Source organism: Cynara cardunculus (assembly GCF_001531365.2).
Source record: "Cynara cardunculus var. scolymus isolate 2C chromosome LG 10, CcrdV1, whole genome shotgun sequence".
NCBI classification, from domain to species: Eukaryota; Viridiplantae; Streptophyta; class Magnoliopsida; order Asterales; family Asteraceae; genus Cynara; species Cynara cardunculus.
The window spans coordinates 2,309,951-2,310,322 of NC_037537.1; positions in this window are offsets into that span (position 1 = coordinate 2,309,951).

Genomic DNA, 372 nt, shown 5'->3' on the forward strand with positions numbered 1-372 from the left:
TCGAAGACAACTTGGTGAAGATGTACTTGAGTGCATTGATCTAAGTATGTTAGAATAAGTCTCTTTGTATCAACAATCCACTTTTCATTGTAAATCTTTTCTATATCTGCTTTCATTGACTGAATTTACATTTCTGTAAATTCTGATCATGCACTGTAATGCTTGTATTATTTCCTTTGTTTAATGAAATGATTATTCCATATGCTTCACTGAAAAAGATCCCTAAAAAAAGTAATAGGGACACAAGTCTATGAGTTCCAATGTTACTTTTATCATTCACTGACATTCTAAGTCAGTGAATAAGCTTTCAGTTTCAGTTTCTGTACTTGTAATTTTCTTAGATATAACATAAGAAAACCCTCAAGCTGAGAC